This window comes from Monodon monoceros, unplaced genomic scaffold (assembly GCF_005190385.1).
Source record: "Monodon monoceros isolate NGI ecotype Baffin Bay Population unplaced genomic scaffold, NGI_Narwhal_1 Super_Scaffold_21, whole genome shotgun sequence".
NCBI classification, from domain to species: domain Eukaryota; kingdom Metazoa; phylum Chordata; class Mammalia; order Artiodactyla; family Monodontidae; genus Monodon; species Monodon monoceros.
In genome coordinates, this window is record NW_021703778.1 from 77,635,725 (window position 1) to 77,657,059 (window position 21,335).

At 40.3% G+C, this 21,335-nt stretch overlaps 2 protein-coding genes across 7 annotated transcripts in view; one reads left to right on the forward strand and one right to left on the reverse strand.

Annotated features, from left to right (window-relative positions):
* Nucleotides 1-9,703, reverse strand: part of HMG20A (high mobility group 20A) — a 63,566-nt gene extending 53,863 nt beyond the window's left edge. Inside the window, exon 1 of the mRNA XM_029238968.1 lies at nt 9,429-9,703. The gene's annotated coding sequence lies outside the window, so the exon portion shown is untranslated. The remainder of the gene's footprint in view (nt 1-9,428) is intronic.
* A 589-nt stretch (nt 9,704-10,292) lies between these two features.
* Nucleotides 10,293-21,335, forward strand: part of PEAK1 (pseudopodium enriched atypical kinase 1) — a 296,325-nt gene continuing 285,282 nt past the window's right edge. For all 6 annotated transcript variants that reach the window (XM_029236367.1, XM_029236369.1, XM_029236366.1 and 3 more), the window contains exon 1: nt 10,293-10,415. The gene's annotated coding sequence lies outside the window, so the exon portion shown is untranslated. The remainder of the gene's footprint in view (nt 10,416-21,335) is intronic.

Here is a 21,335-nt window from a genome sequence, read left to right on the forward strand (position 1 = left end):
TAAATGTCCCATGTGAACTTGAAAAAATATTTTTTTGAAGCCATATTACTGGAATTAGATATATACAAATTTATAGTTCTCACATTTTCCCTGGTAGAATGACCCTTTCACAATTATGAAATATTCTTCCTTATTTCTAGTTATTCTTGTATTCAAGTCTATTGTGTATAGAGGGTATAGTCCTCTAGGGAATGCTAATTGAGAGTCTGGGGTGTTTACAGGTCCTTTCTTCCTTGGAGGGACCTGAATTTTAATGTTTGCTTGTCAACATCATGAGATGGACAGAAATTCACTCTGCTTTATAGGGATTTTCTGCTTAGCTTGCTTAGCTTCTGCTCTGCTTAGCCTCTGACTCTGCAGCAAAATCACTTCTTGGTGCTTCCCTTCCCTACTAGGGTCTTGGCCCCTCAGTCCAGGCCACCTGGGGACACCTAAACTCCAATTTTTATGTACTAAGCCCCATGAGACTACTGGCTCTCTACTTCTAGCAGAAATCCTCTGCTAAATTTCATGGATTCTTGTTCTGCACCATGTATTCAGCAAATTCTTCAAGGGGAAAAGAGAAGCTTAGAACATCAGCATGCTTTTTTGAAGTTCCCTTGGCTCCACAATTTTGGTTTAAGTCCTGGCTGCCTCAGTAGGTCTCTGATGCTTTCCCTATTTTTTTTTTTTTTTTGCGGTACGCGGGCCTCTCACTGTTGTGGCCTCTCCCGTTGCGGAGCCTGTGCTCCGGACGCGCAGGCTCAGCGGCCATGGCTCACGGGCCTAGCTCCGCGGCATGTGGGATCTTCCCGGACCGGGGCACGAACCCGTGTCCCCTGCATCGGCAGGCGGAGTCTCAACCACTGCGCCACCAGGGAAGCCCTCTCTTTTCTTTTTTTAAGTCCACCCTTTCATGTTGTTCTCGGCAAAAGGATTAGTCTGCAACAACCTAGTCCCTCAGAGCCAGGAATAGAAGTCATAGCTTGGGTTCTCAATCAAAACTCTACTGCTTATTAGCTGTGTGACTTTGGCAAGTTATTTGACCAAACTATTTAAACATTCTGAGTTTCAATTTTCTCTTATGTAAATGAAAATAACACCATCTCATAAGTGTTGTGAGGATGTGAAGATTAAATGTCTGTAAAATGTCTAGTAACAAAAACACTTTAATGAGGGCTTACTACATACCAGACACTTTAAATGGATTTAATAACTTAATGTAGATATAGTTACTATCTCCCATTTCCTTTTCAAGATCACATACTAATAAGTGATGGAGCTAGGACTTGACTTAAGAACATTTTTCTTACTAACTACTCAATATTGCTTCTATAATATTGCTTTAGTATTGTGCCTGACACTGGTGTGTGCTCAATAAATGTCAATTATTATGATACAGAAAATACAAATGCTTCAGAAATATACTAATCAGATAAGTTTTTCTACTTTTTTCCTTGATTTATTTTTCTCCTTTTTCATTTTGGCATAAAGATACTTACAACATCTTTCAATATATTTTAAAAGAAGCTATTGTGAAAAATGAATGTCTAATAGCCTACTGAATGAATAGGTAATAATTTGCTTAACCATTATTCTATTGTTAGATATCTAGAAGGTTTCCATTTTTTAAAACAGAATAGATATCAGTGCCATTAACATTTTGTCCCTTTCACTATTTTCCTTACTTGAAGCATTTTCTCAGAATAAAATCCTATCAGTGGAATACTGGCTCAAGATATGAGCATTTTATTATTGCTGACACAACAGCTATATTGTTTTCTCAAAGAGTTGTAGTAATTGTGGTATCACTCGCAATAAAAATGAAAGGTTTGTGTCAAGAGAACATTAATTAAAGCTATGAAGTATAGGAATGAAAGAAGTGTGGAGATGGAAAGAGAAGGGAGATATAAATTTTGAGGCTATGAAAGAAAAAAGTGGAGTATCTGGATACTATTGATATTTCTTGTGAAGCAAGGGGTATTAGTTTCACTTAAAGGAGTAGGGATGGAAGAAAAGGGCTGGGCTTTGTTGAAAATTCCAAATGCTTAAATACAAATACACATATGTACACAACAAAATCTTTCAAGAGTAATGTTTCTATGATAGTTTCCAAAAGATCTGTGTCTTCCACCCCACCTCAATGCAATCTGGGATACAGATAAATACTATTTAGGTGTAATTTACAGATGGACTATCTGATACATTAGGGTTCAACCTGATCTTCAGTATCACTTCTTATTCTAACCTATCACCAAACATTTAGTAATCTGGTGTGTGAATCTTTATTATTGTTGTTTTAAAACACACAGAGAAATGATCTCTTTTAAGAATAACATATTAAATTATAAAAAATTATAATACAAATTACAAAACCACCACATAGATTGTTGTTTTCACTTAGCTCAATTTAGCAAAATGTACTCGGAAGCAGGAGGCCTATGTTCTAGGGCCCACTGTGTGACTTTATTTGGTGTGTAATTTTGGGCCTTAATTGTCTTATCTATATATTGGGGTATTTTATCTGACTAAAAGCCAGCATTAGAACATGGCATCTCATTTTATATTCCTGATCTAAAATTTGTCTAGTGAGCATACTATATTGAATAAAAATGAAAGAATCTCTCTTCCTTCGCTAATATGTACTGTGCTTTGAATATCCCATTAACCTTGTTATCATGTTAGACTTGTTATTTTAAAAGTTACTGAAAAAAAAAAAGTTACTGAATACTTTGTGGGCCTCTCTGAGGGCCATTTCGTCTGTTCCTTCTACCATCAGATGACTCTCAATGTATATACTTAAAGGCAGTTGCTTTCCTACTACTACCTTCCTCCCACTTTGCTCCTATCATAGATTTTGGAGTAGTACGTACCTGTTCATCAGGGAGAAACAGAAAGGGCCTTGAAAATTTGGGCTTAAAGAGAGTCCTTCCTCTGTCTATGTGCTATAGCCTCCCCAATAAAAAAATAAAATAAAAAACCTTTCTCTGCTAACTGCTTCACTATGTTCATATGTAAGTAAGCGCCTGATCGTCCAAGTTCCATTTCAGATTTCTCTTCCAGTTTCCATTAGCCTCCATTAAATTTTAGTAGTGATACTGAGAGATCATGGAGTTTGCGACTGATAATCGGCTGCATTCAAATCCTGTCTCTGTCACTTACTGGTTAAGTGACTGGGCAAATGACCTAGCCTCTCTAAGCCTCTATCTTCTCATATGCAAAGTGAAGTTAGTTAATACCTACAACACCAAATTATGAGAATTAAGTTAGTTGAATGGGAATTGGAATTATGGCTAAATGTAGTTTAAATGTGAATATCATTTAGAAAATAAGGAGAACACCACTGAATAAAAGTAGTTTTTGAGCTGATTCAAATTAGAGGCTGGTTTGATTCCTAGGGTTCTTAAAAATCCATATCCTTTAAGGAAGCTATTCCAGATGAGGTAGCAAATATAAAGGCTTTGAATACCTTCATGCTCCAACAGATGCCAATTCCATGGTACAGAAACACTTAACCATATTAGAAGCAATAACCAAAGAGAAGAATAATTTTATGCCTATCCAATTAGCCAAAAATTTTTGCTGGTGAAATAGTGGTTAAAACAACACAGCTGTATGTTGCTGGTGGCATCAGAAATTAGCACAACCTTTTAGAGAAATAATACAGCTATTGTATCAAGAACTATAAAATGCCCACACTCTTAGAACGAATAATCCCACTCATAAGACTTTATTCTAAGAAAATAATTCAATAAGGAAAGTAACTATGATTTTATTTAATAGTGCCTGGCACATAAAAGGTACTCAAGTACTTCTTCAAATGAATACCTTCACGCATACTGACTTCTCCAAATCACTGCCCTTGGTTCCTTCCCATTATGATCTAACTATTTTCATCATATGGGGATAGTTTAAGAATCAGACTATAATATTTTTGTCTAGTCTCTGTTCTCCCATCTTTTCCAGTAACTTCACTGGTGATTGCTATCAGACTCCCTTATGATACTTTCACCATCTGAACTTAGTTGGCCTTCACACTGAAACTAAGTTGGCCACATACCACATCCTTGACCCAATCAAAAAGAAATCTGAAGCTTCCTTCAAGTTCCTAAAATGTCGTTCTTCTTTGTCAACACCCTTCTACTCTAATCATTCACCTCATTGCCTGCTTCATAAGACACAAATAGCCAGAAACCTTCACATCCATCCTCAACTGAACCTCAACATACCTTTAGTCCTGTACCTAGACACTTACATTTCCCTCTAGGATCTGAGAAAGAATTATCACTTCCTGCTTTCCTTCTAGCCCCATCCAAAATCCAAATTCTTCAAGTTTATGTATCTCCCCCTCTCTTTTTTAACGGTATAATTCACATACCATAAAATTCACCCCTTCAGTGTACAATTCAGTGGTTTTTAGTATATTGGTATACAAGGTATTTTAGTATCAAGGTTGTGCACTCATCACCACTATCTAATTCCAGGACATTTTCATCATCCCCTCAAAGAAATCCCATACACATTAGCAGTCACTCCCCATCCTTGCCCTCCACTCCCTGGCACACTAATATACTTTCTGTCTTTATGGATTTTCCTATTCTAGACATTGCATATAAATGGAATCATACAGTATGTGGCCTTTTGTGTCTAGCTTCCTTCACTTTAGTGTAATATTTTCAAGATTCATCCATTTTATAGCATGCATCAATACTGTATTCCTTTTTATTGATGAATATTTTCCACCGTATGACTATACTACATTTTGTTTATTCATTCATGCACAATTTGGTCTGTTTCCATTTTTTGGCTCTTATGAATAATGCTGCTAGGAACATTTGGGGAAAAGTTTTTGTGTGAACACATTTCTGATTCTCTTGGGTATGTAACTGGGGGTGGAACTGCAAGTTAAGTATCTCTTGATACCTAAATCTATTCTGTTTCTGAGTTCAGACAGCCTGGGATATCTCTCAAAATGCAAACAACTCTACACTGACTCCCTACCCCACCTTCACTCAAACACCTTCAGTCTTCAGAATCTGTACATATTAATTACCACTTAGTTCTTTCCAATTAAATTGAGGGCAGGGATCAGTTCTCATAGGTCTCATCATATAGTAGGTGTTTAATGTATGCTCAATATATTGATACCCTATGCTCACAAATGGGAGAATTACTTACCCTTTCATTCAGCAGATCTTTGAGTGTCTACTGTACATAGGTCACTGTGTTTACTACTGGCTATAAATAGTGGACAAACGTTATTCATCAGTTTCATCTACCCCAATTGCCAATTCAACTTCACAAATATTTACTGAATACTTATGATGTGAATGGCATTGTGCTAGGTTTGACAGCAGATACAGATAGGAATATGTTATAGTCTGGAGACTTTTATGACAGTTCATAAACTCTACATATGACAGTACAGTAACAACAGAAACATACAGCAACAGCAGTAGCACTGTATATTAAATGCCATAAGAAAAGTACAAAATGCTCTGGAGTGTCAACAGACACACATATGGCTGGGAGAATGGACAGAGAAGAGGACAGACATCAGACAATACTTTTTGAAGCTGAAGGTGGTACTTGAGAAAGGGCCACAAAGAAGGTGGCGTTCTGATAGATAAGGATTCCCAGGAAAAGAGAAAGTGTTCCACACAGAGAATAGCATGAACAAAGATAGAAAAGGCTGGATACTGTATAGAATTTTTTTTTCAGAGACCAATCTAGTTAGGAATGTGTAGATGGGTAATGACAGAAGAGTCTTGAATATTAGGCTTAGTATTTAAATAGGTTTAGAAGAATGATTCAAAAAGTCTTCCTTTAACAATTCAAATTACTTTAGTGATTCCTTAACCTTTTCTTGAAACTTTTCTATTATGCTTATTATCTAAAGTAATCATGGAAATTAGTGATTTCTCCTTCCACAAGGAACAAAAAATGAACTCTTGACAGCTAAGTGAGCATGCTTAGCTCACTGAGACTGGGGAAGGATGAATTTGAATAATTCTAGCACTGCATCCCGATACTTCCGGGAATATGTAAGGCTTAAAACAGACATGTAGGCAAATCCCCATAGCTAGAATAACAGAAGTAAACTGGGGAAAAAATAATAGCATTCATTAAGCTGCTAACACCAGGCACTGTGCCAGGTGATTTACATATAATATACCTGATCCACCAAATAACCTCATTTAAGTTTACGGCAAGTGAGGCTCAGAGAGGTCAAGTAAATTGTTAGAGGTTACCAAGCTAGTAAGAAGCTCAGCTAATAAAATGTAGACATCATTTTTGAACCCAGGCCTGTCTGATCCCATATTTTCCCCGTTGTTCACTTTTATTTGTGAACAAAGGAGGCTAGAATGGTAGGGTCATGATGCATGCATCAAAGAAAAGGGTTGAATGTTTAACACACGGGCTTTAATGGTCTGGAGAAAAATTAGACTGAAATATTCAAAACTCGGTTTAGAATGGCTTAGAGATCAAGACCAAGAGAGATCAAGCTTAGGGCTGTTTCTTGATCAGTTTGAACAATGATCACACTATAGAGCTTATTTAGGAATATCCAGGGAGCAAAATTCCAGCTTTGATTTGGAAATTAGAGAGTATACTCCAAGAGAATACGGATATTTGTCTGGATTCACTGATGTATTCCAAGTCCCTAAAACAGAGACTAGTATACAGTAAGCACTCAATAAACTTTTCTTGAAATAATGAAAAGTCACATAAGGGGTATTCTCGTTTGAATACTCTTGAAGGCCCTGAAATAAAGACAGCAGAACAGTAGGTTTAAAAACCATTCATGTTGTTAGCATATTCTCTTTAACACTCAACCCCATGGCAAAAACAAGCAACTCCAAAACAACAAACATACAAAAAAGCAATAGTTGTAAAACAACAGCATGATTTTTTAAAAGAAGGTAGACAAAAGAATGAAAAGACCCTTTTGCATTATAGATAGCACCTAGTACTTCGTGGGTAATCAAATTTCAGTGAGATGGAATCCAGAATTTTGACCTACTGTTTTAATATTTCAAACTGCTGTGAGCTGTGAGCCGTATATCCAATGACTGTTTTTTGGAAATGAAAATCGTTATCTAATCTAAATATTCTGAAAAAAATGGACAATCTCTTTATTATTGATGACAAGGAATGAAATGAAAACCTCAAATTCATTTACTTAAGGAAGTAACAGAGTACACTTACAAAAGTCTTTACTTTTCTAATTTTGATAGTATGTTTCTATTAGAACATGCAAAGAAAACTGCAACAAAGAACATTAAGGGGGAAAAAAAAAGCCTTTGGAAGACAGCAAGCCTCTCTACAGAAACACTTTTAAAGAGAATAAAAGCAGGTTCCATGAACTTCCCTCTATTTTTCACAAGCTTTTCTAATATTTCTTCTTTGACGGAACTAATGAATAACTGCCTGTTATCACAAAACATCTTTTTTCAAATATGTGCTTTAAAAATTGCTTTCTTCTGAACAGACAGTTCTTCAAGCTGCTCAAGTCTCTCAGCTGCAACAAGTTTTCTTATTTCTATTATACTGCATTTCTTCCCTGGAATAGTATAAAGACCAATTTTAAAAGCTCCTTTGCTTTACAAAGATAATTTCCTACAGGCAGTACTGCTGTATCTCAATCAATATTTTCACTATCTTTTCTCTATCTATTTCATTTAGTTCCACAATCTTTACTCACTCCAGTAATTCTTAATACTGTAGTTTAATAGTTTAATTTGTCAGGGTGATCATATCATATATTCTTCTATATTACACTAATATAGAAGATAATGAACACTTTCTTTCTAATCAATTAATAGTTGCTTGAGGCAGTATACATGTCCCTAACCTTCTATTAATAACAACACAGACATAATTGTGTCTTGCCTTTTCAACTTCTGCAGAAATTCTATAGTCCTTCAAAAGATAACTCACTGATTTTAGGGTCTTAGCTTTTTGGTTTTTTTTTTTTTAATGTCTATAGAAAGTTAAAACATATATTTTTTCCTTACTGTAACATTTAAGTTACAGTTGTTTAAACATTTTAGTTTAAATCACATTTTCTAATAAACTCTAAACAAACTAGCTTTCGAAAAGAACCAGAATTAAAACAGTTGCAAATTCTGAGGGTAGATTAGGTGACAACCCCAAAGGAAAAAATACGCAGGCCTTATTCTTTTAAAAATTCTTGAAAGACATTACAATTCACTTGATATTCTAAAATTACTAAAGTTGTTGAGATTTCATAAACTCCAAATAGATTGATTCCTTCAGTACCCTGCCCACCCCAACTTACCAAGTACTGTGGTACCTGAAAACAGAAACCAAGAAATCAAACTGTTGACTGTTCATTACCACTTTACGTATAGTTTCTTATAAAATATTGAGAATATAGGAAAAACAGAAAATTCTGGTATTCATCTTTAGTCCTTTGTGAGCCAAATTTTCCCCCTCCTTAAAATCTGAGCTGAATCTCATGATCCCTGCACCCTGCCTTAAAACTACAAAGTGCAGACACCATTTTTTAATCGGTGCTGAATTTAATTAAATCACAAAGGGGGAAAATGTGCTACAGTGCAACTTTCACAGCTGTTACATGTAAGTTACCAATAAGAATTTTTAAAGCTGAGGGAGTTGTTTTCAGGCCCAGGGCAGAACCTGTAGCCTAAAATCAACAGGTCTAAGGATTTAAGATCCCGATCACATCAGTTAAGGTAACACCAAGTAATTGAGTACTTCACTATGATATTTTCACTCCGATAAGGTGAACATGCTTCATAATGTATGTAAAATATTGAGTCCTTAAGGAGGTCCGTAATAAACGACCTCCTTAAGAGTAGCTACAGAGTTCCTGTGGCATGTCAAGGCAGAGAACACCCCTAAACCTCACTAAGTCAAGGTTGGACTTGAGTAAGGGAGAAGGGGTGGGCAATTCATGAGTCACACAAGAAAGCATGTCGTACTGTAGAGACGAGTAAAGGGTTTTAACAAGGGGTTTCGAATTCTTTGAATAACGCATTAAGAAAATTCTGCTGGGGAGAAAATTTTCCTCTTACACTTGGAACCAAAAGTCACATAAATTCTGACTGGAGGCTGGTGACTAGCACAACTTCGTGGAATAACCTAACTTTTCACGTAAGAAACAATCCCAAAGCTTTAAGATACCGTCTATCTATATGGCACCAAGCATCACCTTTTCAAGCCCTCGCCGGCACAGGAAGTGTGTTGGACACCCCAACCCATCACCCTACCCCCACAGGAAGTGAGTTATGTTCCCCCCTCCCCCAGAATGGCCTTCCTCCCCTCCCCCAACCGGAAGTGAGGCGCCCCCATTCAGTCGGCCTCAAACCGAGACAAACCAATAACAGCAAAAGAGGGATGATCTTCAAGGGGTGAAGGGCACATCCACTGTGGCCACCCCCAAGCTCGCCTTGCTTACTGACCTGCTGACGACAGGGGTAGGCAGGGGCCTGGGGCCTAAAGAAAGTCCCTGGCACAGGGGACAATTCCCTGAGCCCCTCTCAATCGCCTTCACTCTTCTCACTGCGTCGCCTCACAGCTTGACAAAAATTCCTCCGCAGTACTTTATTTTGATGTCTTTTCTTTCCCTTTACCTAATCGCTTAACCACCTTCCCATAGGTAACTTCTCTAATGCAGCACTTAACGCTGTTCTGGTGAGGAGAAAAATGAAATATTATTCTCCATACCTTCAGAAAAATGGAGGGATTATTTTGTTCAAAGGAGGCGAAGGACTACGTGATTACGCAAGGTGAGACTTATTTTCGCGGAGGTTTCTGGGAGATGTAGTTTTTTACATTGCTAAGGCCTGCAGAAAGTATTGGGACTTAAATTGGTTATTACTATGTGCTGTAATCCTTGAAGACACATATCCTGTATTCGACTGTAGGCAGACTTAAGGGGCTTAGGCACCAAATGGACCAATACTTCGTTCCCTTTTTTCGCCTGGTACGTAATTGAACTGAAATCTCCCTTCACGCCGGCCCAAGGTCCTGGTCGTCCCGCCCTCTTCCTTTGGCCACGCCTCCCTCAGCCAATCAGACGCTCTCTAGTTCTCTTCCTCTGGAGGTAGGAACGCGAGAGGAGGGGCCTCATGTTGACTCCTCCCTCGGGGCTGAGGCGAGACTGGGAGAGGGCCGTGGCCTCGTGCGCGCGCGCGCGCGTGTTCGCTCAAGGAGCGCGGCAGCGAGTGCGCGCGCGGAGGGGCGGCGCGCCGGGCTGGGAGGAGGCGGGCAGGCTGGTGGGCCGGGCGGTCTACGGGCGGTCGGGAGCGCGCGGTGGACTCGGCGGCGGCTAGTAGTTAGTTAGTTGTTGTTAGTGTCAGTTGCTCGGCGGTGGCGGCCGCGGTCACCAGGAAGGGTACTGGACGGCCGGCGAAGGTAGTCACCGCGGCGGCGTGTGAGCCCCTCAGGTAACTGGGGCAAGGTTGCCCACGTCGCCTCCTTTCCCTTCTCCTCTCGCGCCGGCTTGTGGGACCTGGGTCGCCACGGGGTGAGGGGGCTGACCTGGGGGAATCTGGGCGGGGCGGCGTGGGGTCTGGGTGGCGCCGCCGCGGGGGCTTTGGCGGCCGGTGCGTCCGGCCCGGCGCGGGCTCTCCGGCCACGGCCACCCCCGCGCCCGGCCGCCCCCGGAGCCCGCTGGCGCCGCGCGCCCCCAAGCGCCCCCGCTCCCGCCCCTTCTCTCGGTGGCTGTGGCGGTGGCGGCCCCGGCAGCTCGGCGCCCCCCAGAGGAGGGAAAGTTGGGACCTGGCGGCGAGGGACGCCCCCGGGCGCGGCTGGAAGGCTGCTGGGGAAAGTGAATCCTGGAGGAGCCGGACGCGGTGAGGCTGGGGCAGGAAGGACTCCTTTCGCTCCTGCTAAGTCTGCACGGACATCCACCTCCAAACCCGGGAGGATCCGGCGCAGCCTGGCCAGCAGCGCCAGGGTGAAACCCGGTGACTCTGCCTGCTCACTTGGCTCTACGGTTTGTGAGCCCATAACGTGCGGGTTTCCTCGGTTTTGGGGGGATTTTGAGTGGTTCGTTGGGTCAGTTTTGTTTCTCCTTCGCCCTTTGACTCGTCCGTTCTTGCAACTTTTCTCACCTCCCGCGTTGAGGACTTGCCGTCTGAGCCCCTTCTCTACCCCCTCCCTGTTGCCTGCACCATACATACGTCTGAGAGCTTGATTTCATTTTTTCGTCCTTTGACTGCATTAAAGACTGCTGAGAGCAACAGGAAAGAGGAGCCCTCCCACCTTTAAATGTTAACTTTTTTGCAATACGTTGTGTTTTTTAAGATCCCCATTTAGGAATTTGAGAGCTGTGGAATGGAGTTATTGCAAGGTTGGGGTTGAGGGGATAGTGACGAGTTAAAGGAAAACTGATTTCATCTTTATTGGCCTTGTTTTAGAAAACCTAATACATTTTCTTTTGCCTCTGTTAAATGTGGTAAGATTATACGTTGAATTAAATACTTGGAGATTTACATGAAAGGTTATATTTAGGTCATTGTATGATGTATGTCCACAGCTTTTCACCTGAATTGGGATTGCCTTGAGGATTCTGTTTTGGGGCCTACCTCTTGATTTTTGTCCAGCCACAACGCCTTTTTTTCTTTTCTTTTTTTTCCCCTGATAAATGAAATGATGTGGTAATGTGTATAGTTGGAGAACCCATATTGCTCTCTGCAGTGTAGAAGTGAAAACCGTGAATTATCCACAGGGGTAAAACTTTCCATGAGCAATCTTGAATACTTGCTTCATGATGGCTTCTCTATAATCTCAGAACATTTCTAGATAGCTCAGTCCACTGACTACCCTAATTACTTTCTGAAGTGCCTGGCACTTCTCTTCGGTGACTCGTTTAGTAAACTGTAATGGCAAGTATGGTACATTTTCTTGACTTCAGAGATGGGAGTTGTAGCCTCGACCCAGAGATTAACAGTTAACAATGGAAGCAGAATTCATCCCATTGCTAGTGAGTTTTGGCTATGACCAACTCACAAACTATGTGAAAAAAACAAACATCTTTCCAAAACTGTCAGAGGGGAAGAGGGGAAATATTTTATCATGTCTTTATTTTTGGAGACTCTAACATGACTATATTATGTGGGGAAAAAAATGTCAAATTATTTTCTTTAAGCCTTTTTGATGTGTGGTCCTCTTCTTCATCCTTTCCCCGCCCCCGCGCATTTATGGTTTGACATTTATGTTTGGCTGGGTTCCAGGGTGGGAAGAAAAGTATTTTGGTGAAAGGAAAAGATAAGATTGCTTTGAACTATTATGATACTGTGACTATTCATTTTACCCAGAGATAGTACAGAAAAACTTCCTCCATAATTTTTGTACCCCATTAACATTCTGTCAGAAGTCATTTTAAGAGTCTATCCTGAGGCCCATAAAGAAATAATGCCACTTCATAACTGTTCCTGACAATCACATTAAAAAATGTGTTCCTGGAATGTGTTGTATGTGTTCTCATATAAACATTTATCTTTGTACATTTATGATAATGTAAATATTTAAGTCTGAGAGCTTAAAAATTTTATTTGCTTATTTGCATACATGTTTTTCAACATCTAGCAGTGCCAACCATATTTGCCAAATAAGCATCATCCATAAATTCATGCTTTGGCACATAATAACTCTTCTAAATTGTTCCGTGGTGAAGCACCATGAGATTAGTGTTTGCTTCATAAGAGAGATTTGTTGTTGTTTTTAACTGTAATGATGCTCTGTTTAAGTGGAACAGGTGCTGGGCTCTAGCTGTTTGTGTTGAAACCTGCCAAATCATACTCTTTTGTTGGATGGGTTATTTGAGTAATTTAGGAACCAAACTGTGGCCCCTGGCATGCCAAGTTGAGTTCAAGGCTCCATTTCACTGCTGCAAATTCCTGTTTTCACTGTAAGAGGTAGTTGTGTGTGATGAGCCTTATTTTCTTATTGCTCTTCTCTTTACTTTAATTCCTACTCCCTACCTTCGTTCTGATCCTTTCATTACTGGAGCTCTTGGGAAAGTCTAGACTCCTTCTTTGCTGGTTTGTTTTCCTTGGAGAAATTCTAGTAACTTTCAGGCCAGGAATAGATAGTTCACATTTGTTCAGCAAATATTTTGAGTGCCTTTTAAGTGGTAAACATGGTGGTAAGCCCTGAGTATATGTACAATGATATGCCTTTTTGCAAGGAGCATATAGTTTAGGAGGAGAAGATAGCTGATAACCAATAATTATAATGTGGAGTGATATATAACAGGTGTAAGCAGATTCCTTTGGATGGAAGCACAGAGCAGGAGGGGTAGTTGACTAAGACTTGGGGTCTTGGGAGGGGCATGTCCCAAAATGCATCTTAGTGGGTTACCTGAGCTAATCTTCAAAAATAGATAGCAGTTAACTAGGTTCAGAAGAAGGGAAAGGACATTCTAGACCAGTGCTGTTCTGTAAAAATATAATAATACAAGTCACAAATGTAATTCACATATGTATTTTAAAACTTTCTATTAACCACGTTAAAAAAGGAAAAGGTGAAATTAATTTTAGTAATATATTTTATTTAAGCTGATATATCTAAAATTTTATTTCAATCTATAATCACTATAAAAAAGCATTATCGAGATATTTGACATTCTCTTTTTCATACAAAGTCTTCAGAATCTGGTATGTATTTTATACTTATACCACATCTCAGTTGTGTCTAGCCATGTTCAAGCACTCAATAGGCACAAGTGGACAGCAGAGTTTTAGAACAGGAGCTGATGAAGTGATATGAAGCCAAATCACTGAATGCCTTATGAACCAAACTAAGGAGCTTTAACTTTGTCCTGAAGGCTGTGAGGATTTAGTGGGGGGAAAAATTATGCTGTGATAGAATCATATTTGTGTTCTAGGCAGTGAGGTGAATGCTGGATTAGAGAAGGGCAAAACTGGAAGCAAAACCAGTTAGGAAGCCATATTCCTGATGAGAAATGATGAGAGATGTAGAAGAGGGGTGGATGTATAAGAGGTTCAGGAAGTATTATCACAGGACAGGGTAAATGATCAGATTACAGAGTTGAGCAAGATTGAAGATTTAGCACGATTCCCATATTTCTGTTGTGAGCTACTGAATGGGGCAGACAACTAAGAGAAACCAAACATCTGTGCCAGACAGACCAAAGCTGAAAAAAAGAACTATGCGAGAATTGTCACAGAAGCTGAGGGAGAAGAATATTTCAAGGACTAGGAGTGGACAGTACTGTATCCTGCCATGAAAAGGCCAAGTAAGATAACTGAAAAAAGTCCCTGAAACTTGGTGATTAAGTCATTTGTAACTTCAGCTAGAGCAGGTAGCTACATTGTAGTGCTTTGGGGGTAAGGGGGTTGAAGAGTCAATGACGGCTAGGAAGGTAGCTAATTGAGAGGGATACAGTGTTTTCAACAAAGGACTGAACAAATAGTATAGGTGAAGGGAGATGCAGGGGATTTAGAGAAGTTTACTCCTTCTACCCCTTTTTTAAATTAAGAGGATCTTGGGCATGTTTATCTGGGATTGGAAAGCACCAGTGGAGGGGAGAAATTGAAGCAGTGTTGGGGAGGTGGAGAGATGGGGGACAGAGGTGATTGATGGAGCCAAGGATTTGGAGACAGTAGGAGGAGATGGGATCCAAGGCATAGGTAGAGAAGTTGGCCTTGGGTAGGAGATGATTTTCCTTTTTTTTTTTTTTTTTGCGGTACGCGGGCCTCTCACTGTTGTGGCCTCTCCCGTTGCGGAGCACAGGCTCCGGACGCGCAGGCTCAGCGGCCATGGCTCACGGGCCCAGCCGCTCTGCGGCATGTGGGATCTTCCCAGACCGGGGCACGAACCCGTGTCCCCTGCATCGGCAGGCGGACTCTCAACCACTGCGCCACCAGGGGAGCCCGATTTTCCTTTTTCATTGAGCAGAAACGAAGGAGGTGAAGTTGGAGGCACTGTAAATAAGTTTCTAAATGATAGGGGCAGGAAGGAGAACGAACTGATGTGTCTTATATCATTTTTGAGTACCTGCTTAGAATGATGGGGAACATGGTAGAATAGGGATTCTTTAAAAAGAGAGTGTAAGTGTATAACAGCTTCCAAGGCAATGGTGTGGGGCAGAGAGTCAGACAGACAGACTCACGACTAAGATAATGAAAAAGGATTGTTAGGTAGCATTGAGGACCCATTTGAGGTTATAGACCTTGGATTTGTAGGGATACCAATTTGCATGGTTTGATTTTTCTCCAGCACTGATCACTCTGGGTATATACAGCCGAAGAAACCATTTAATACTCACAAGAGCTCATAAGGTAGGTACTGTTGTTATTCTCCTTGATTGTAAGATGAACAGCTGGCGTTCAAACCCTGGTGGTTCAATTCCAGAGCCCAGGCTGTTACCCACTGCTTTGCAGATGCCTGCTTGGTAGAGATACCTAAAGGGCAGTTGGTTGAGGGAATTAATGATGTTAAGGACTGACTGAAATGAACTGTGGAGTCCAGGTTGGTTCATGAGCAGGAATCATAGAAGGGGTGATTCAACTGGGAGAAAATGAAGGGCGTGAAAGTTAGAGGTCAGTGTGAAGCCGAAGAACTAGTGAAGAGGGAGCAAAAATGTTAGCTTTTACTTATGGATTACCTACTATGTGCTAGACACTTTAATACCTTATTTCTAATCCTAACATAAGTGTTATTAATCTTACATCCATCCCTTTGTCATTCTCCTTCAGATGAAGAAACTGAGGATTAGAAAGGTTAAGTTACATATCCAGAGAGACACACGCTATCAAGTGATACAACCAGGATCCAATACCCATTCTTTCTTCTCCAAACCATAGTGTTCTCAAGTAAGGAGATAAGAAAGAAAATGCAGTAATGATGAAAAGTGGTAGAACGACACTGGGATATTAAATTTAGGACTTCAAAGGTGTATCATTCATTTAACAAATGTTTGTTGAGCATTAGGTGCATGCTAGGCATTGTTCTAGGTGCAGAGGTTATAGTAGTGAACCAAACAGACAAAAATCCCTGCCCTCGTGGATCTTACATTCTAGAGCGGGTGAGACAGACATTAAACAAAATAAGTAACTTGTTATACAGTATTAGAAGGTGATCGATAGGTGCTGTGGAGGAAAATTAAGCAGGCAAGAGGGATAGGTATGCCAAGGGGTGTGTGCACTTTTAAAAAGGATGTCTGGGAAGGACTTGGTGAGGAATGAGCAAAGGCTTGAAGGACGGAGGTAATCAGGAGCACACTAGGTCTAAGAAACAGTTTGCATTGGCCCTGAAGCAGAGGTGTGCTTGGTGTATTCCCAGAACACTAGGAGGTCAGTGTGCCTGGACTGGAGTGAATAGAAGAGTAGAAAGTGGTTTCTACTTTGTGGAGAAACAAAGTGGAGAGATAACTGGGTCCAGATTACATAGAGCCTGTAGAACATTGGAAGGACTTGGGTGTTTATTTTTTGAGATGGAAACCATTACAGGTTTTTGAGCCGAGTGACATCAGATTTATGCTTTAAAAACTTCACTCTGGCTACTGTGTTGAAAGTAGTCTAAAGAGGTGAAGAGTAAAAACTAGAAGATCAGTTAGGAGGCTCTCTTTAAAAATCTAGTTGAGGGTTAGTGGTGTCTTAGACTAGGAAATTGATGAGAAATGATTGGATTTGGATATATTTTTAACTTTTTATTTTGAAATAATTTTAGATTTACGGAGGAGTTGCACAGATAATGCATAGAGTTTCTTTATGCCAGTGTTTCTCAGCCTCAGCCTTACTGACATTTTGGACCGGCTAAACCTTTGTTGTGGGGATTGCCCAGTGCTATACAGGATGTTAAGCAGCATCCCTGGTCTCTATCTATAGATGCCAGTACCATACCCCTGTTGTAACAATCAAAAATGTCTTTAGACATTGCCAAATGCCCCCATGGAGCAAAACTGCTCCTATTAAGAATCACTGCTGTATACCCTTCATCCTTTTCCCCCTAATGTTAACATCTTACATAACCATGATACGTTTGTCAAGCTAAGAAATTAACATTGGCACAATGCTTCAGACAAACTGCAGACTTTATTTGTATTTCACCAGTTTTCCCACTAATATTCCTTTTCCATTCCATTATCCAAACCAGGATACTACATTGCTTTTAGTTGTCAAGTCTCCCTTATCTCTTCTAAGGCGTGACAGTTTCTTGGTCTTTCCTTACCTTTTATGACCTTGATACTTTTTTTTTTTTTTTTTTGCGGCACGCGGGCCCCTCACCGCCCTGCCCTCTCCCGCTGCGGAGCACAGGCTCCGGACACGCAGACCCAGCAGCCACGGCCCCACGGGCCCAGCCGCTCCGCGGCACGTGGGATCCTCCCGGACCGCGGCACGAACTTGCGTCCCCCGCATCGGCAGGCGGACTCCCAACCACTGCGCCACCAGGGAAGCCCACCTTGATACTTATTTTTAAAGAGTACTGGTCAAGTATCTTGTAGGATGTTCCTCAATTTGGGTTTTCTGAGATCTTCTCATGATTAGTTATTGAGGTTTGAGGAAGAGTATCACAGAGTGAAGTGCCCTTCTTATCATGCCATAGAGGAGATCCATATTATCAACATGACGTCACTGGGTGATCACTTTGTTAAGGTGGTTTCTGCCAGATTTCTCCATTATTTTTCACCTTCCATACTCTGACCATTAGAAGCAGGTCATTAAATTCAGCCCACACTCAAGGGGAGGGGAATTAAACTCCACTTCCTGGAGGCAGATGTATCAAAGAATTTCTGGACATATATTACAACCACCACAGTAATTGGTAAATATTTTGGGAGAGATACTTTGAGCCTTTGCCAGTATCCTGTTTCTGCTCACTGATTTTATTTATTTTAAAAAATTTATTTACTTTATTTATTTATTTTTGGCTGCATTGAGTCTTCATTGCTGCGCGCAGGCTTTCTCTAGTTGCGGTGAGCAGGGGCTACTCTTCATTGCGGCGCGTGGGCTTCTCATTGCGGTGGCTTCTCTTGTTGCAGAGCACGGGCTCTAGGCATGCAGGCTTCAGTAGTTGTGGCTCGCAGGCTCTATAGCACAGACCCAGTAGTTGTGGCACATGGGCTTAGTTGCTCCGCGGCATGTGGGATCTTCCTGGACCAGGGCTCGAACCCGTGTCCCCTGCATTGGCAGGCGGATTTTTAACCACTGAGCCACCAGGGAAGCCCCTCTGCTCACTAATTTTAGCATTCATCAGTAATCTTGCCTGCATGTACTGTTTATTTTCCCTCATTCTTACTACATTTATTAATTGGAATTCTTTTGTAAGGAAAGTTTGTTCCTTATCTATCTATCTAATCATTTATATCAGTTCTAATTTATGGATACTTTATTCTTAGGGTTATAATTCACTTGGTATCATTATTTTGTTGCCTGAATTATTCCAGCTTTGCCCATTGGGAGCTCTTTTAGGTTGACTTCTGTGTCTTTTTGATGTGCTCCTATCCTTTGTATGTGTACATGTTACACTTCTTTATTTTCTGGCACTACTAGATGTTTCAGGCTCATCTTGTATTTTTCCTGCCTCTGCCCTAGACTCATTTCTTCAAGAAATTCTGATTCCTTTTATTGGAGAATGGTATTTTGAGGTCAAGATCCGGATGTTAGGTGTGCTTGTTGCTACTGCTGCTAGATGCTGTCAGTGGACAGAGCTAGGAAATATATGTATGCATACTAATCTATGTATCCACACATATCTATATTTTTTTCTGTGTGTAAAATATATCTCTGACTCTAACTGGGTATGTTTTGATCCAACAAGGTTAGCTGATGGATTGGATGTGGAATGTGAAAAGAGAAGAGTCAAGGATGACTTCAAGGCTTTTGGCTTAAGCAACTGGAAGGATGGAGTTGCCATTTTCAGAGATGGGAAGACTGTGAGCAGAGCAGGTTTCTGGGTAGAGTTCAAGAGTTCTGTTCCAAACTGTCTACATTTTTGAGATGTCTAAGAGACGTGTAATCGAGATGTCAAGTCAGCAATTGAACAAATGAATCTGTAGTTCAGAGGAGAATGGTCCAGGTTGAATACATTTAGAAGTTGTCAGTATAGATAAGATCACCTGAAGAGTGAATGTAGCTAGAAAAGAGGTTCAAGGACTGACCCCAGGGCATCCTAGTCAGAGAGATGAGGAGAAGCAGTTCTGCAAAATGATAAGGATTGGGGTGTGGCTGTAGGGTGGATTTCATATCTATTATTAATAAGTACTTTTTTAATACCTGTTATTGGCAAGGCACTGAGCCATTTTGGGAGTTAACATTGTGCTGTAAATTTACAATCTAGGATGAGACAAATTACAGACTGAAAAAGAAAGTAGCAGTGAAAGGCAAATACCAGATAATGGTTCAAATAACATTACTAGAGAAGCTTCTTAGAGGACATAGGCATAAGAAATAATGAACTCAAGCCTGTGCCAGCTACATATAAACACTAATGTAAATATGTATCAGTCAAAGGACTTGTCAAGGTTTCATTAAGCTCTTAGGTGGGTAATTGTGCCTTTAGTCATTGCTATCAGTTAAACCACTCAGTGAACTGGTTAGGAGGGTTTCTGCTACACTTGACTTTTTTTTTTTTTTTTTTTGCGGTACGCGGGCCTCTCACTGTTGTGGACTCTCCCGTTGCGGAGCACAGGCTCCGGACGAGCAGGCTTAGTGGCCATGGCTCACGGGCCCAGCCGCTCCGTGGCATGTGGGATCTTCCCGGACCGGGGCACGAACCCGTGTCCCCTGCATCGGCAGGTGGACTCTATCAACCACTGCGCCACCAGGGAAGCCCTACACTTGACTTCTTAACTTTTATCTCTCTGCCACCTTTTCACAATCAGTGGGATTCATCTTAAGACTGCTTAAAATAAAATGTTTCAGTGTAAAATCAAGCAGAATTGGCCTTCATCTTTTGCGAACATGCAACATTTTTGACTGCTTCTTTCATGGATAGTTTTAGACATTCACATTTGTCACTTGGTTACTAAAGTCACACCCCGATGCGATTATGGAACTTTACAAGTAATTTAAATGTGTAACCTAGTAAACCAAGGTTTTAGTAAAATATTTTAATTTCAACTCCTTTGCACTAAAAATGGATAGGCTTTCATTGCCAGCTGATAAAAGGTGGTATAGCATGAGAAAGGCAGATTGTACCTATTGAGTAATTATTTATCAGTCACTCTCTAGGAACTGTAAGAAAAATGAGGGGTTTATCTACTTTATAGCATAGGGGGCAAAAAATCATGGGATTCCATTCTCAATTCTGCCACTGAATGGTTGGCAAAGCTATTAACCATTTGTATGTACAGTGTGTTGTATTTATTAATTGGGAGAAACTTTAGCATATTAATATGCTGAGTGAAAAGAGACTCTGCCTTGAGTGCAAAGACAGTCTTATTAGCGCAGTTCCTAGCATGTAATGGATACTCAAATGGTTGTTGAATGAAGGAATTACATAAAATACTTTACCCTTGTAAAGTAAGACCTGAAGAGTTATTTAGCTTGCTCAAGAAACCTTAAGATACTGAAAACTTCAGTTGTGTAAGTGAGAATTAGGGCAAAATAAAATAAATCTGTATGCTAACATACTCATTTTAGGCTAAGCCAAACAAACAATACTACTCTTTAAAAACATGATCCCTATGTATCAAGTAGCTCATAATCCTATCCTCCATGAGTAGAAAAGAATTCTAGTTCAGGAGTCAAGCAGCCTGAATTGGAATCCTGGCTCAACTGCTTACTAGCCATGGGCCCTTAAGTTAGTTTCTTAACTGTGCTTCAGTTTCCTCATTTGTAAAATGGGGATAATACTTACACCTACTTTATGGGGTTGTGAGGTGAAAGAAGAATAATAGCAAGCATGTAAGTGTTTGATACACAATGTGTTTAATTTTAACTGTTATTTTAAAAGTGTTGAGAGAGTAATATTTTAGTTTTTCATTTTCTAGAAAATTATGTCTGCTGAATGATAACTAAAGGGAAAACAAAAACTCTATGTGAACAAGGAAAGAAGACTGATGGGAAATTATACTCATAGTAATGTGTTTGAACTATGAATAATAGGTTTTCTACTTTTTGCTGTCTCCATTTTTTTCACTCTTAATTTGTTTAGCAGATTTTATTAACTGTTTAACTATAAGACACTGGGCTTTCATGAGCATATTGCTTTTTAGAGAGTCAGCATTGCATTGTGGTTAAGAGCGTGGATTGTGAACCCAGACGGCCTGGGATTGAATCTCATCTCTGACACTTAATAGCGGTGTGGTCTTGGGAAAATTACTTTATTTCTCTATCCTTAGTGTTCTCATCTGTAAAACTGGGATATTGATAGTACCTACCTCGGAGGGTTAA